Consider the following 17,736-nt stretch of genomic DNA (forward strand, 5'->3'; position numbering starts at 1 on the left):
GGATCCCTAGAGTTATAGTTGAGTCAAGTCTAGACATGATTTGATTAGAACAGCATGCGTAGATGAATTGGTTTCATAGACTATGGAACCTATTGTTATTACTTTCAGTCATGACAGCATGTTTCATGATTTAGACTATTTACATGCATGTTTATCTGATTTGAATTGCATGTTTAGTTAGATTTAGAATTCATAGATGATGAAATCTATTACTATTGTCTTTGCTTTTATTCATGACAGCATGTTCCATGAATCATTATTTGTATATGCATATTTACCATGTCTTATACTGGGATTTATTCTCACCGGAGTTATCCGGCTGTTGTCTTGTTTTGTATGTGTGCATGACAATAGGTGGGGCTGGATCAGGGTCGAGATGACGATGAGAGAAGACGAGTTAGCGTGGTGATTCTGGACTTGTAGCAGACTTGGTTTATTACTTGAATTTAGTAATTGAACCTTAGACTTAGGTTGTACAGTATTGTACTTTTCTACTGAACTGTAGTTTTTATACAGAGATGTATATTGTTTAGATTCTATTACCTTCCGCAGTTACATTTTAAAAAGAAAAATTTTTAGACCCTGTTTATCAGAACTGATAATTAAATCCCAATAATGAGTAAAAAGATGATTAGCGTCCGGGTCCCCACAACAGGTGGTATCAGAGCGATAGATCCTTTGGATTGAGATAGTCAGAGTTGATAGATCTTTTAGACTGACTTAGATTAAGATAGAAGAGAATGAGCGGGGTAGATGAATTTTCTTTCCTTGCATGTCTGTGCTAGCATGAGATTGATTTTCATGTTGATTGACATTGTGATGCTAGCATGAGACTATATGTTACTGCTTTAAGATACATGCTTACCTGATTATATGATTTGAATTGGTATTATGTATTCTTAAATATGAATCAGATCGGATTCATGATCAGCAGTAAGATGATCATGATCAGAAAAGATTGGCACAGATTTGTATTATTGGGTTACTAATGTTTGTGGTAATCAGATGTACTTCCCAGAAGGATTTTGGAAACAGGCAGTACTTCGTATGAGCAGCCATATATACCAGAACCGCAGATAGATGTGTCAGCGACTCCGATGGAAACCAAGTTGGCAGAATTTCAGTTATTACAGCCGCCGATTCTGAGTGGTATTGAGACATTTGAAGAATGTCAGAACTGGTTGGATGATATGGAGATACTGTTAGGGTTACTTGATTGTACAGATCAGCAAAGGGTTAAATTGGTAAGTTATCAGTTACGAGAGGCTGCTAGGAATTGGTGGATTACGATCAAAAGTATATTAGAACTACGGGGTACGGTGATCACGTGGGAAGTTTTTACAACTGAATTTTATCAAAGATTTTTCCCTGTATCATATAGAGAGGACAGAAGTGCAGAATTCACAAACCTAAGACAGAGACGGATGAGTATTGATGAGTATTTGGCACAGTTCTTCACCTTGTTACGTTTTGCCCCTCTTATGGCTAGAAATGATCACGCTATATCTAGTCAGTTCATTCAGGGATTAAATCCAGAAATACGTACATTGGTGAATGTGAAGCAATCGATTAGTTTTTCTGATACCTTGAACAGGGCCAAAAGAGCAGAAACGGTTCTAATAGGACAACAGAGAACATCGGATGATCTTCCAACCCCAAATCCACAGCAACTGACTTCTAGAGTTGAGATTGGCAGTAGCAGTGATAAAAAGAGAGAACCCTTAAAGATTCAAAGGAAACAGTTCAATAAGTTAGGAAGTGATTCCTCTAGTTCTAGCAGCCCTAGTCCGAGCTATACTGGAGTGTATTGCAGGACTTGTGGAGGGCGACACTCCACAGAACAATGTCAGGGAGTGCTTGGTAAGTGCAATATCTGTAAGCAGACGGTACACTTTGCTAAAGTTTGTCCTCAGAGACATTTTCGAAGATCTTAAAGAGCAAAGTCATTGGTGGTAATGACTGAAGAACAAACCCAGAATTCACAACATGTACTATTTTTGTATGATTACATTGCATATGTATTGATATGTACTAATGCATTATCTATGAGTATCTGTGAATGAGTAGCATGGAGATATGCTATATCTGTTGGGTTTGTTAGTACCGTAGTATTGATTCCTTGGTTGTTGAGGAATATGTAGATATCAGAGATCTTTGTGATATGTTATATACTACAGTAAGATGAACCCGGGATTGGATTAGATTATGATGTACTTGTGTTATATGATTTTGATTGCATTATTGACATGTAATGCTAAACAAGTACAGAGATATTGTAGAAATTGTTCCAGAAATGGTAAGATTCAGACCAGATCTGGCTGATAAACGGAGATTTTCCGGTAAGGATTCTAGATTCAGAATTCCTGTGATAGATGCATTGTTGATGACTCGATTAATACAGAAAGGAACCGATGGTATCCTTATGTATTCAGTAAACCTACTGAAATCGAGTTTAGCAACTACAGATTTGATAGTTACGTAAGGATTGATTGATAATTGCCTAGATAAGATTTCAGATGTGTTTGATATCAGAAAGGTAGATTTCAGAATTGAATCGATACCAGGTAATGGTTATACCTTAGAATTCAGTACAGAAGGATATTGAAGATTAATAGAAGGGTACAGATTGCTAACTCTTATGTTCGGAGATATTCTGATGATTTTATGCTTGTTATATCTATGATATTTGATATGTTAACAACATCTGATTGGTTGAAATGAATATTTGAAGACTTTATTGAATATTCAGAGAATGGTGATTATTGTATACAGACATGGGTCAGGTATGAATCATAATTGAAACAGATTGTATTCAGCATATGTAATATCTGCAGTGTGTATACCGATTATTTACACAGTTGAGACAGAAATCAGCGACTGTAAACGACACAGATATAAGATATATCAGAATTAACAGAAATGTCAGAAAGTCAGAATTGCTGAGTTTTGCAGATTTTCTTATTCTCTTATTATGTTATATCTACTTGCGTATTGTTATGGTTCTAAATCAGTATTTGAGACATCTTATATTGTTTGGGAGCAAATTCCATTTGCAGATGAGATATGGCAGATGATTTGGGCACTGTGAAGATTGATCAGTAGTCAGAATTATCAGTATTGCCAGAAATCGCTGTTTTATGAGTTTTCTTAAACTCACTAGATCTGTATAGGTTGTTTTTATTTCGAATCTGATGGATAGTACTGGGGTTTGCATGTATGTTTGATACAGAATATTGTAAACAGTTGAGAGTTGCAACAGTTCAGAAATGTGATATCAGAATGTTTCAGAATTATATAACAGAATTTGATATCTGTAGTCAGAGCCGAATACCAGGTAGGTATTTCTTCTTTATTTCATATTATTAACTGATTGTTTATACAGAATAGTTCGAATCTGAAAGCACAGATAGTGTCAGAAATGCACAGTAGTGGGTTCAATTTTCATTCTGATGATTGTGAATGTATGATATTCGAACAGATAGTTGTAATATAGACAGAGTATATCAGTTATGGCAGAATTTGTACGGAAATGTTGGCAGAAATCATACTGATAAGTCTGAATCGCTAACAGAAAAAGACAAAAAGATAGAAATCAGAAGATTATTACAGATTTTGTATATTTTTAAATAGAAATGGGAGTACATTTCTATGGCTTTTGTAATGAAATTACCTGCCATTTTCTTTAGATTGAGATATGATATGATTATGTTTGACAGATTTCTCAATCTATATCTATCGGTTTGTACCAGATTACGTACAAACAGAACTAAATGACATAGATCGATGTCAAAGAAATGTTCAGATAGAACAGAACATTTAAGTAAATTATATCAGATTGTGATTTTGATTGAGTTTGTATTTGTGATAGAAGATATCATGAACTCTCTTGTACAGATTATTACAGACTGACAGGTAGTCAGAGTGTATTACCAGATATTGACAGATATTTGTAGAGCTTTAGTGCTGGATGTTAGCACTAGTTATCCAGATAGTTCAACATGAATAGATTTAAGACACCAACGTCGGATGATGACGATTGGTATTTAAAGATAAAGACTGAATATGTCCTGGATTGGGATAATCAAATATGATAATAACTTACAGGTTGGTATATACGGATGTTGTATAGCCAGTATTACGAGGTTGATTTTGTCAGAGTTATTGTGAAAGCTAGAATCTGATATGAGATTAAGATTTCAGAATGATTTCATTGAGATGAGGTTTCTGATTAACTTCTATTATACGTTTTGTTTGGATATCTGAGTTGAATTACTGAGATTTCGAGGACGAAATCATGTCTCAGAGGGGGAGAATTGTAAGGCCCGAGATGTTATCAATTTTATGAGATCCTGAAAAGAAAATATTATCGATGGCATTTTTGTAAATAAGTGGAAAAATACTTGAATTAAATTTGATGGCAATTTGGTAATTAAGTGGAAGAATAGTTGAATTAAATTTGATGGCACTTTCGTAATTATTGAGGGACCAAATTGCAAATAGTGGAAAGTTGAGGGACTAAAGTGCAAATAGGGAAAGTTGAGTGGGACACTTGTCATGCAATTGATATATAAAGGTTACAAATCTTCTTCATTCCTACGTCCAAAGCAAAGAAACGTGATTTCCATTTTCCAAATTCCTCAAGCTTCATTTTGCCTTAAAAATTTGATTGTTCAAGATCCGGCTATCAGAATTTAAATCTGAACGCAGTATCGAGCTCCTCTCGACTTGAGCTACACAAGGACGTAAGTATTGTTACGTTTTGAGATGTTTTGAAAATATGATGTTGTCAGAATTGAATATGATTCAGATATGGTGTTTCTATTACCGTAGACATTGTATAATCGAAGACAGATTGAAGAAGAGACTGTTTATACAATTGTTATGATTTTCAGAAGATATTAATTGAGATGGAACTCGAGAATTTGATTGTTCTTGATTCAAGAATAGAGAAATAATTATGTTTACGTATTCTGGATAAATTATTCAGTATATATGTGAAGTCAGATCGAAGAAATAATACCGTATATCTGTGTGATGAATTTCAGTGTTTCTTGAATTGAATTTGATAGATAGTGATATGCTAAAATTAGAAGAATAATAATATGGTATTGATTACGAGTTCCGATATGATATTTGTGATGTTCAGACTGACGGGGTTATTCAGATTGTATTATTATACCGTCGAAACATCAGTTGAATTAGATTAATAAGATTTCGATATGATTCAGATTGTATTGTGATAGCGATGACGGGAATTGAATTGTATCTTATTCAGATATTGATCAGATATGTACTGAGTTGAGTATTGATTAGAACAGATTGTATTTTGAGTTATTCATTGATACAGAGTATTCGATATTGTCATTTCAGATTCGGGATGGACAGAGTTGAATACAGGTCATCGTCTTCGTCAGACCGGGACGACAAAGGTATAATTCATGTGATATTCGGGAAGCATAACTCAAATTAGATTAATTTGAGTTTCTCAATAAAATCACATACTAGATTATTGTTTATATTGTTACCTGATTATGCTTTGATTATAGAATTGTATTCAAGCAGGTAAGATAATTGTGATATTCAGTTATGAATATGATTATGCTTTGTTTACAGATTGTTATTCATTGCATTTAAGATAGGAAAGTCTTGACAGCCATTGTCAGACTTCTAGACGTTCGGTGTATCTCAACTTAGGAGTAGCCATTACTCCTATTGCCAGCCGTCGATACAGCTCGGACCGAAGTCTAGGAATAAGACGTACAGTCGCCCCGAGTGGTTGGGTAGGTGACAGCCAGTGACGTCTTATTCACCCCGGGATCCCTAGAGTTATAGTTGAGTCAAGTCTAGACATGATTTGATTAGAACAGCATGCGTAGATGAATTGGTTTCATAGACTATGGAACCTATTGTTATTACTTTCAGTCATGACAGCATGTTTCATGATTTAGACTATTTACATGCATGTTTATCTGATTTGAATTGCATGTTTAGTTAGATTAGAATTCATAGATGATGAAATCTATTACTATTGTCTTTGCTTTTATTCATGACAGCATGTTCCATGAATCATTATGTGTATATGCATGTTTACCATGTCTTATACTGGGATTTATTCTCACCGGAGTTATCCGGCTGTTGTCTTGTTTTGTATGTGTGCATGACAACAGGTGGGGCTGGATCAGGGTCGAGATGACGATGAGAGAAGACGAGTTAGAGTGGTGATTCCGGACTTGTAGCAGACTTGGTTTATTACTTGAATTTAGTAATTGAACCTTAGACTTAGGTTGTACAGTATTGTACTTTTCTACTGAACTGTAGTTTTTATACAGAGATGTATATTGTTTAGATTCCATTACCTTCCGCAGTTACATTTTAAAAAGAAAAATTTTTAGACCCTGTTTATCAGAACTGATAATTAAATCCCAATAATGAGTAAGAAGATGATTAGCGTCCGGGTCCCCACAGCTCTTCTCATGTTCAACCACCAGTTCTTGGCTATGTCCTGAAGTTGATGGCCAATAAGCTTTATTCTTTTCTCGTCACCATACTCCAAAGACTCGAATAACATTTCAATGTCCTCAAGCCAACTTTCGCACTCGATGGCATTCTCGGTACCTTTTAATGTGGGAGGTCGAAAGGATTGGAATCGCTTCAGCAATGTCTCCATAGGGGTCGCCGTAACATCCATAGGATCTCCGGATGTGCTCCCCTGTTCTGGTGCTATGGGTCGTAGAGGTACGGCTGCTCTTCTAGGAGGCATGTATCTAATAATCCAACTGATTAGTATACCAAATATACAACCGTCTCAGCCCTCCTCTAGTCAGTTACCTCTGATCTAGAATCGGTTCTGATTCCGTCAATCACAGGCTGAACGAAATCAAATAACAACAACATGTAATAAGGAAAGCAATAATCATGCTAGCACATCATAAGCAAGGGAGAAGACTCGATCTACCCCGCTCATTCTATCCTATCTTAGTCTAAAGGAACTATTGCTCTGATACCACCTGTTGTGGGGACCCGGGCTCTAATTCTTTTTCTTGGGATTAAATGGATCGTTATTCTAAAATGTGGGTCAAATTTTTCGCTTTTACATTTAATCAAATGTAATTAAACAAGCATAAGTTCTTTATTAAATTTTCAACATACAAACAAAATACATGTCTTATTCTGTATGTCCTCAACTAACCAGTATTAAAAGACAGTACATAATAAAAGACAACTACTGGTCCATCTGCTACGCCCGTGATCTCCACGCTAACACGATCATCTCTGTATCGACCCAGATCCTGCCCCACCTGTTGTTATGCACACATACAGACATAACAACAGCCGGAAAACCGGTGAGAACAAATCCCAGTATAAACATGTATACATGCATTAAAACAATCTAAAACATGAAACATGCTAATATGAATGTCATTCATATATAATCATGCAATGCGAGTCTAATCATGCCTAGACGCGACTCGACTAGAACTCTAGGGATCCCGTTGTGAATAAGACGTCACTGGCTGTCACCTACCCTACCAATCGAGGTGCTGTACGTCTTATTCCTAGACTTCGGCCTGATCTGTATCCACGTCTACAAAGGGGCGGTGATCTTCCCCTAAGCTGAGATATCGTCGAACATCTAGAAGTCTGCCTGATCTCCAGACTGTCCTATCTTAATGCATGAATACAAAATCTGTAACCAAGCATAATCATTCTAATGCAATGCCACATGATCTGTAAACAAAGCATAGTAAGATTTGTATACAAGTTCTATAAACAAATCTATAAACAATCATAATTATATCTAGATATAAACAATAAAATAAGTATGTGATTTTGGTTGGGAAACTCAAATGTGAGCTCATTTGAGTCGTGATTCCCCAAACAAAACATGTACTATACCTTTCGTCGCACAGTTGCTATCACGGTTGACAATACGAATCTGAAATGAAAATGTTGATACAAAATCTATCAATCTCTTATCTAATCAACACATATCCAAGTCACTACGTGATCTCGATACAATTTGACGGCATAACGACGTATATTCTTAATACCGGTCAATCCAAATCTCAACAGATAACAACATATACCATCCTCAACTCATAACCATTACAATATCAATCTAAAACACAATAATTCTGCCCCAACTATTCATCAAACATACTGAAATTCATAGGAATTGCATATGATATCATTTCTTCGTTCCGTTTACGATTATAAACTCATAATCTTCACTAGAACAACCAAATACAATCATAATAGCATTTCCCTTACATGAAATTCTTGAAACATGATAGAACTGAACAAAACTTACATCACTTTGTAGCTTTCAAAGCAAGGAACACAATTCTTAACTCGGATTATGATTTGGATGGCTAAATCGTGAGATATCTAAATTCAAGAGCAAGAACTCTCCTTCTTCCTTAAGTTTCCCTTTTCTCTCCTTCTCTCGGCTGTGTCATCTGAGCAAGAAGGAAATGAAGCCAGATCTATATATATTTTGCATGATTTATAACACATGGCTTCGTCTTTTCGTAACACGCAGCACCGCGGGTGCGGTCACACTAGGAGCGCGGGTGTGCCATGGCTTCGGCAGAACTTTTAATTTTTCACAAGTGATGACCGCGGGTGTGGTCATGTAAATACCGCGGGTGCGGTGTGGCTACGGGAATTCACTCATTTTCTGCCCATTGCACCGCGGGTGCGGTGCTTGCCAGACCGCGGGTGCGGTCTTGCACAGCTAAACCTTCATATTTTATCGCATCGTTTCGCCCCGTCTGTTCTTGTGTTTCGTATTCAACTATCTACAAGAATCTTAGGCATTACAATGGACTTCGTTGTCGGTTTGCCGAAGTCAGTTAGAGGGTCAAATGCTATATGGGTGATTGTTGATCGTTTTACAAAGTCAGCTCATTTCTTGCTTATTAAGACGACTTTCTCCATGATCCAGTATGCAGAGTTATATATCCGGGAGATCGTCAGACTTCATGGTATTCCCGTTTCTATAGTGTCTGACCGAGATCCTAGATTCACTTCCTCATTTTGGAAGAGTCTACATTCAGCTATGGGTACGAAGTTGTTGTTTAGCACAGCTTTTCACCCACAGACAGATGGTCAGTCCGAGAGGGTTATCCAGATTTTGGAGGATCTTCTTCGTGCATGTGTTCTTGATTTCTCCGGGAGTTGGGAATCAAAGCTACCGTTGTTGGAGTTTACTTATAACAACAGTTTTCAGTCGTCTATCGGTATGGATCCATACGAAGCACTGTACGGTCGCAAGTGTAGATCTCCTATTCATTGGGATGAAGTAGGGGAGAGATCAGAGTTAGGCCCGGAAATTATGTAGCAGGCTGCTGATGTAGTAGTCAAGATCCGTGACAGGATGAGGACCGCTCAGAGTAGACAAAAGAGTTATGCGGATCAGAGGAGGAGAGATCTGGAGTTTGCTGTTGGTGACCATGTTTTCGTGAAGATTGCACCGATGAAAGGTGTCATGCGGTTCGGGAAGAAAGGAAAGCTCAGTCCGTGATTCATTGGACCATTTGAGATCCTCGACAGAGTTGGGACATTAGCTTGTCGTGTTGCTCTTCCGCCGAATCTGGCCGAAGTACACAACGTGTTTTACGTCTCCATGTTGAGGAAGTATATGGCGAATCCATCGCATGTCTTGAATTTTGAGCCGTTGCAGATCACTCCAAACTTGTCTTATGAGGAAAGACCAGTGCAAATTTTAGACAGACAAGAGAAAAAGCATCGGAACAAAATGGTCAAGCTAGTGAAATTCAAGTGGCTCAATCATTCGTAGGAGGAAGCTACATGGGAAGCTGAGCCAGAGATGAAGAGTCGATATCCCGAGTTATTCGGTAAGATTTAATTTCAGGGACAAAATTTCTTTTAAGGGGGGGAGAATTGTAGAACCCGATCAGATTACGTATAAGCCGTGCAGAATTTCTATTGTTTAAATTAAATATGAAGATTTAAATCATGATTATTTATTTTAAAGGTCACGATTATTTATTTTATAGGTAGAGGTTAATATTATCTTTTCAGGATAAATACGCGAGGTCGGACCGGAGTTAGAGATTTGAGATAAGATTAATAATAAGAAAATATTCCTAAATTTAAATTAAGTCAAGGAATAAGTTAATTTATAGAAAAAGAATGTTTTAGGATTTATTTAATTAATTGGAGTCAAGTTAGTAAATAAATTCTATTAGGTTCAATATTTAATTAAAGTTTAAGAAAAATGTGTAAACAATTGTAGATGAATTAATCAAGGTATAATATATTCGAGAAATTAAACACAACATTTAAAAACATTTAAATTTGGAGGTCAAGCATGCCATACAAAATTCTAAGCAAGATTCTAAACTAAATTAATTTTTTTAATGCATTTAAAATATATAATGGAGGTTTAACATTTTAATCAAATAAAATGCAAGGATTAAATAAAAACCTATCATGCAAATGAGAAACAAATTCGGTCAAGCCTTAAACCATTTCTAATGTGATTAGTAACTCCCCATTCAAGTATGTATTCATCTCCCAATTTTAATGCATCAATTATAAGTAAATTCAAATGCAAAAGACACCTTAATTCTTCCTTAATCTGTCATGCTATCAAAGGGACGGAAACATGCAGAAAAGAATAAGAACAAGAATCGGTTAGCAAAGGAATAAGGAAAACAATTCAAACTCCATTCAAATTCTGCACTTGTAACTCTCAAGTAAATGCAATTCAATATCCATTTAACACCTCTTATAACACTCCTATTCAGTGTCTAGCAAACCCACCCTCTCACCATTCGAAAATAATCAGAGAAAACAGCAGCTTAGTACCGAAACACAGCAGCTGAAACAAGAAAAGAATACCAACTCCGATCCCGCCGCTCGTATTCGTCGTTTTGATTTGTTTTCTTCAAAACAAATTCCAGGCATGTATATATTGCTTCTTTGCTCTTCAATCAAGCCTTATAAATATTTTTAAGCATTATATGTTCAGGATTCATGAGGTAAAAACGAAATTTTGACAGCAACAATACCAAAGTTTCTGCACAGATATTTTTGGCTCATACTTGGTGACTCATGGTTTTGAATGGTTTGGTGCTTCAGGAGGTTGTCTCATTTTCCAGGCACACAAGGCTGCATTTAGAAATAAATTAGAATGTGTTAGGATGTTTTTGGTTCAATGGTTCAAGTCCATACAAGCACAACAAAGAAGTTATAGCAACATTTCCATCATTTCCATGAGTTACAGTTTTATGTTCAAGTTTCTGTCATTGGGTGTTTAAGGTGGGGTTTCGAATCTTGGTTGTCTTAAGGACTGTAGCCAGGGTTAGAATCATTCATTATCATGTCTAGGACGTGATCAAATCATCCTTTCAATATTTGGTTCATGGATCCACCAGATTTTTAAATAACTAAGTAAGGTGCTCATCGGTTTTAAATTTTGAATTTCGGTGTGGGTATGAGTTCGGTTTTTGGGTGTTGCTTGGATTGTGGGTGGCTCCTAACCCATAACCATAGTTCATACAACACTACATCGTGTCTAGATTGAGCCATGGTCAATGAAATGGCCATTGGAACGACACAAGATAATAAAACAATTCAATACATATCACTACACAGAAATTGAGTTCTTGGTTGAGATGTTTCAGTGTCTTAGGTAATGGCTTGGTTTATGGTTGGCTTTTAGCCCTTAGCCATGGTCCAAGCCATGCCTTAGGATGTTGGTAAGAGTCCTTGGGTGGTGGTTCAAGCCCATAGTCATAAAATTCAGGAATTTCACTACAAAAGATACAAACTGTCACTACTGAAATTTGACAGCAGCTATGGTTTGGGTTTTTGGGGTGGTATGAGTTCTTGGTTGGCGTTTAGCCCATGGCCTTGGACTGGACAGTACCTCAATGAGTTAGGAAGGTCATGTTTTTGGTCGTTTGTGATTTGGTCAAGTTTAGAGGTCGTACGAGAATTTACGGCGAAAGGTGCCAAAATGACTCTCGAAAGAGCGTTTTATGTTTTTGGACTCCTTTCACCTATTTTCGTGTTTTACACTTATTATGCATATTTTTCAGTATGTTTGTGGTATTTTTAATCATGGTTAAACGTCGGTTTGATGTTGAGTTGACTCTCGAAAGTTGTTGGTCCGAATCGTCTTGTTTTTGGTTTTATTGTTAAGTTTTGTCAAGTTAAATTTAATTCCTAGGTCACATATTAGAATTAAGTCACAGCAAGACTGGGAGCGATCCAACTCATCCGGTAAAAATAAGGTTATAATTATATTACGTGCATAAAAATATAAAATGTTTATTTTTTAGGTATATGCTATATGTCTTGTGGCCACCTTATGCTTATGGGTTTGGAACTCGGTAGGAACAACCGAGGACCTCTCCGCCCGGTGACCTACGACCGGTTTATGATTATGAATGGGTACGGACATCAAGTCCAAGGGCTGTGATTGATCTCTACTGCCCAGTATACTGTGGTTTAGTCTGATCAGGCGCTTACGCTATGTTATGGGCCACTTGCTTAGAGACATTATCTCTACCAGAAAATTATGATATGTTATGACAGAGCTCTAGTGAGCAAAGCTTTTACGTATAATTTTCAGATATGCACGTAGTTATAATTATTCATGATACGATTTTCACCGTACGCTTTACGATACCATATTTTTATGTTGCATGGGATTTTATTATATATATTTACATGTTATACACGATATATACATGTTGAGTCTTTAGACTCACTAGACTTGATTGTTGTAGGTATTGATGAGGTCGAGACTGCGGGCGGAGACCAGTGAACGATCTTGGGACAGCAGTAGTAAACCCGAGGACCTCATGATTTAATTTATGCACCTTTTATTATTCAAACTCAGTTTTAATACGTTGGATTATTTTTAAATTGATGTTTACGTTTAATTGTTTTTAAATTGTTGGTTGAAAACAATATTTGCTTCCGCTGTTATTTTAAAGTTAAAATTATTTACATGTTTATTTTAATTAAATGAGACAAGATAATTATTTATTTAGAAATTTTTTTTTATAATTCCGCAAAATTAGGAATACGAAATATGGGCCTTTACAGTGCCTCTGTCAGAATATCCTCTCTGATCGAATCAACCCTAGGCACCCACATTCTACCTCTGTATCTCACCAAACCATCTGACACTGTGTAGAGTATATTGCCCTTAGCTTCATCCTTCAGCCTCCATTTTTGCAACTGCTCGTCTGAAGGCTGGCCCGCTCGAATACGGTCTAGCAAGAAAGATTGTACTGTCAGATTAGACAGCCTTGGGGCTCTGCCCTTGAGATAAACTTCTAAATCCACTACAAAAAAAGACTAAAGACAACGGTGAAAAACCATTAATGTATGTCTTGAAAAACCGTTGCTAAAGCCCCTGTGGTTAAAGGGTACGCTCAAAGACAACGGTGAAAAACCGTTGTCGTAGACATCAAATACAACGGTGGAAAACCGTTGTGGTATGTATTGAAAAACCGTTGTTAAAGCCCTTGTGGTTAAAGGATACGCTCAAAGACAACGGTGAAAAACCGTTGTCGTAGACGTCAAATACAACGGTGGAAAATCGTTGTTGTATGTCTTAAAAAACCGTTGTTAAAGCCCCTGTGGTTAAAAGGTGCGCTCAAAGACATCGGTGAGAAACCGTTGTAATAGAAGTCAACGACAACGGTGAAAAACCGTTGTAAAATGATATTTGCGACATACTCCATACAAAAACCCGTCGCCATTAGCGACGGTTGCTTAACCGTAGCTAAACGTAACGACGGTTAATAATAACCGTCGCTACATTTAGCGACTGTTTATCATTACTTGTCGCTAAATATAGCGACGGCATTCATGTAAAATACCGTCGCTACTTAGAGACGATTGATACATGAATTCCGTCGCTAATATTTTCGGTAAAATAAAAAAAAATTTAATAATTTAATAAATATGTTTTGTTAATTGGTACAATCGTGTAAGAGATAAAAAAATTTAAGTGTCGTGAAGTGATAAAATCGTGTAAGAGATAAAAATTTTAATTGTTTTGAAGTGGTAAAATCGTGTAAGAGATAAAAATTTTAAGATTGTGAAGTGGTAAAATCGTGTAAGAGATAAAAATTTTAAGTCTTGTGAAGTTGTAAAATCGTGTAAGTGATGAAAATGGAGCGAATTTGCATGTATTTATAGAGAGTGTTGGAAGAAAATGGAGGGAAAATTAGGCGGGATCGAATTTTTGAAATTGGCGACGGTGTTTCTAAAACTTTCGCTAATATTAGTGACAGTCTTTATAAAACCGTCGCTACTATTTGCGACGGTTAAAGATATTTTGTCGCTAATTTCAAATTAGCTACCGGTGCACTTGATTATGTTGCTTACTTTAGCGACGGTTTAAAATAAACTGTCGCAAAGTTGAAATTAGCGACGCGTTATCTAATACTGTCGCTAATATTAGCGACGGTTTTAAGGAAACCGTCACTAAATACCGTTGTGTTCTATTTGTAACCCACGTCAATCGACAACGATTTTTCTAAAACCGTTGTCGATTGTCCAAAAAACACGCTAATGGACAACGGTTTATGAAACCGTTGTCATAAACGTTCAAAGACAACGGTTATAAAACCGTTGTCATTGACCCTAAAAACTGTTGTCTTTGACCCCCAAAAGACAACGGTTTTTCTAAAACTGTTGTCGATTGTCCAAAAAAACATGCTAATAGACAACGGTTCATGAAACCGTTGTCATAAACGTTCAAAGACAATGGTTTTACAGAACCGTTGTCATCGACCCTAAAAACCGTTGTCTTTGATCCCCAAAAGACAACGGTTGTATAAAAACCGTTGTCGTTTGCTTTAAAAATTATCTACGACAACGGTTTAACAACGGTTTTAGGTTTTTAAAACCGTTGTCGTATGTGTGTTGTTGATTCTGAAAATTCTTGTAATGATCAAACCTCTAAATCTCAGACTAAAAAGGTCTCTGTACTGAAAATTTTGCTACAACTCCCACTTTCCTGCTCAAGGCATCTGCGACAACATTAGCCTTTCTCGAATGGTAGTTAATCTCGCAGTCGTAGTCTTTCACCAACTCTAACCACCGTCTCTGTCTCATGTTCAGTTTCTTCTGCGTGAAGAAATACTTGAGACTCTTGTGATCGGTAAATATCTGACATTTCTCTCCGTACAAGTAATGTCTCCAAATCTTCAATGCAAAGACAACGGCAGCTAATTCTAAGTCATGTGTCGGGTAATTCTCCTCGTGTACTTTCAGCTGCCTGGAAGCATAAGCTATAACCCGACCCTGCTGCATCAACATTGTGCCTAACCCGAGCTTAGAAGCATCGGTGTATAGCACAAAATCACCTTGCCCTGTAGGCATGGCTAACACTAACGCTGAAATAATAGCTTGCTTCAAAGTATCGAAGCTCTTCTAGCAATCGCCACTCCACACGAACTTAGCATTCTTCATGGTCAGTGAAGTGATTGGCACTGCTATCGACGAAAACCCATGATAAACTTACGGTAGTAACCGGCTAAAGCCAGAAAGCTGCGGATCTCTGATGTATTCTTTGGCTCAACCCATTCTTTAACGGGTGCTACCTTAGCTGGATCCACCTCAAGGTCGCTGCTAGAAATTATATCATCCAAAAATGATACCTTCTCCAACCAAAATTCACACTTACTGAACTTCGCAAATCACTTGCGACTCTGCAAGGTCTGTAGAACTGTCCTCAAATGCTGGTTGTGCTCCTCATGACTCTTCGAGTAAATGAGAATGTCGTCAATAAATACTATGACAAACTGATCGAGGTAAGGTTGATATACCCGGTTCATGAGGTCCACCAAAATTGCTGGAGCATTATGGGAAAAGTTGTTAAATAAATAACTAACAACTTAATTAAAAGTTACTCAAGCCCTAACTTTACAAAAGCCCTTAATAAAATACTCACGAAGCAATTCTTTAAAGGTTAAAATTCTAAACTCCCTTAATTAAAATAACACACACAAAATGCTAATTTTTAAAAGTTTCAAACTCTTAAATCACTAAATAAATAAATCAGGCTTTAAAATACTAACAACTTAATAAATTAATTAAAATGCCCCAACCTCAATTTAAAATAAAATACCACATTTAAAATTGCCAAAATCGTCACCGGTCTCCTTTCCTCGATCTCGCCTCGAATAATCGCCTGAAACATGGAACTCGAAAAGAATTTTAACGTGCCTCGCATTAAAATAAATAATTTTAAAATAATGCATTTAAATAAGTCGTGCATAGCTAATGCTAATTTAAACTTAAATAAATGACTTGATAATTAAATAAGTGCATGGGTTGTACGTGTACAGAATTCGGGCACTACACATGCAGTGTTTACTGGTTCTGCCCAAAACCTCTGAGAAATACCAGAATCAACAAGCATTGTTCTAGCAGCTTCTTTAAGGGTTCGATTTCTTCTCTCAGCTACACCATTTTGCTGAGGAGTTCTTGCTGCTGAGAGCTCGTGCTTGATCCCAGTATTTTCTAGAAATTGTGAAAGATTTTGATTGATAAATTCAGTCCCTCGATCGGACCTAATTCTGTCAATTCCAACTGATTTTTTATTTAATAATCTTTTGAAAAGCTTAATCAGTTGTGCAGCAGTTTGGTCTTTTGATTTAAGAAAGATAACCCAAGTAAATCTTGAAAAATCATCAACGATTACCAAGGTGTAATTCATTCCCATTAAACTCATGGCTGGTATAGGACAAGAAAGATCCATATGCAGCAGTTCTAAGCATCTGGAGAAAGATATACTACCCTTGTTTTTAAATGAAAATCTTACTTGTTTACCAAACTGGCATGCTGAACAAATTTTATCTTTTGAAAAATCGATCTTGGGCAGACCAGTTACAAGATCATGGTTACTTTGATAGGCAATAGACATAAAATTTAAGTGGTTCAACCTTTTATTCCACAACCAGTTTTAGAATATTTTGAAGCTATAAAACAAACTATGCATTAGGTTGATCAGTCCAACTGAATTTGTAAGTATTCCCACAACGATGGCCAGTTAAAATGATCTCATCAGTTGAGTCTTTAACTGTGCAAGTGTATTTGTTGAACTTAACTGAGAATTTATTGTCGCATAACTGATTAATGCTAATCAAGTTATAATTCAAATTCTCACCTAGTAAAAAAACTTTAATAATAAAGTTACCATGGATAAAATTACCTTACCCACAGTTTTACTTTTAGAGTTGTCTCCAAAACTGATGTTTGGACAAGTGTATTTGATTAGTTGGGATAGTAAATTTACATTCCCTATCATATATCACGAGCAACCACTGTCTAGATACCAAATTGATTCTTTGGTTGATGTACCTTTCACCTGTAATCACACACAATGAATAATTTTGGTACCCATATCTATTTGGATCCTAAACTGATTAGTCCTTTAGGAACCCAGACTTGGATCAGTCTAAATGACTTTCCAGTTGCTGTGTTCCAAATGATTTTTCCCGGTTGTGTGTGATTCTTGTGTTGTGTGCAGATGAAATAAGATGTGCTTTATAGCCTTGTTCAACTTGTTGTTCAGCCGATATTTTTTTTGAACTGGTTTACATTTATAGTAATTGGAATAACCATTTGGGGAGTCTAATATTTATAGCTAAACCTTTTAGGTGACCAGCTTCGTGAGTCAGTTGAACTCTTACGGCTATAACCAATTCCATACCTTTTAGCCATGTTCTTATTTTC

This window comes from Primulina eburnea, chromosome 17 (genome assembly GCF_022965805.1).
Source record: "Primulina eburnea isolate SZY01 chromosome 17, ASM2296580v1, whole genome shotgun sequence".
Classification (NCBI taxonomy): domain Eukaryota; kingdom Viridiplantae; phylum Streptophyta; class Magnoliopsida; order Lamiales; family Gesneriaceae; genus Primulina; species Primulina eburnea.